This window comes from Chiloscyllium plagiosum, unplaced genomic scaffold, assembly GCF_004010195.1.
Source record: "Chiloscyllium plagiosum isolate BGI_BamShark_2017 unplaced genomic scaffold, ASM401019v2 scaf_14508, whole genome shotgun sequence".
Taxonomy (NCBI): domain Eukaryota; kingdom Metazoa; phylum Chordata; class Chondrichthyes; order Orectolobiformes; family Hemiscylliidae; genus Chiloscyllium; species Chiloscyllium plagiosum.
Window position 1 is genome coordinate 17,622 of NW_025212353.1, and position 600 is coordinate 18,221.

The following is a 600-nucleotide window of genomic DNA, read 5'->3' on the forward strand; positions in this document are numbered from 1 at the left end:
AGGGGAGGTCCTTAATGAATACTATGTCTCAGTATTCCCTGCTGAGAAGGGTCTTGTCGTTTGTGAGGACAGCGTGAAACAGGCTGATGTATGTGAACAGGCGGATGTTAAGAAGGAGAATGTGCTGAGAATTTTGTGAAAGATAATGATATATAAGTCGCTGAACCAGACTGGATGCGTCCAACGTTACTACAGGAACCAAGGGAGTGGATTGCTGAGCACCTGGTGATGACCTTTGCAGTCTCACTGTCCACTGGAGTCGGACCAGATGATTGGAGGCAGGAAAATATTATTCCCTTGTTCAGGAAAGGGAATAGGGATAATCCTGGGAATTGCAGATTATTGAGAGGACTCTGAGAGACAGGATTTATTATTCATGGGAAACCATAGTTTGATTAGAGATGTCAGCATGGTTCTGTAAGGGGCAGGTCATGCCTTACAAGTCTTATTGAATCTTTTGAGAATGTGACAAAACATCTTTATGACTCATTCAAAAAGTACGTAGGCATGGGGTACAAGGAAACCTATCTGTCTGGATACAGGATTACTGGCCCACAGAAGACAGACGGTGATGATCGATGGAAAGCATTCATCCTGGAG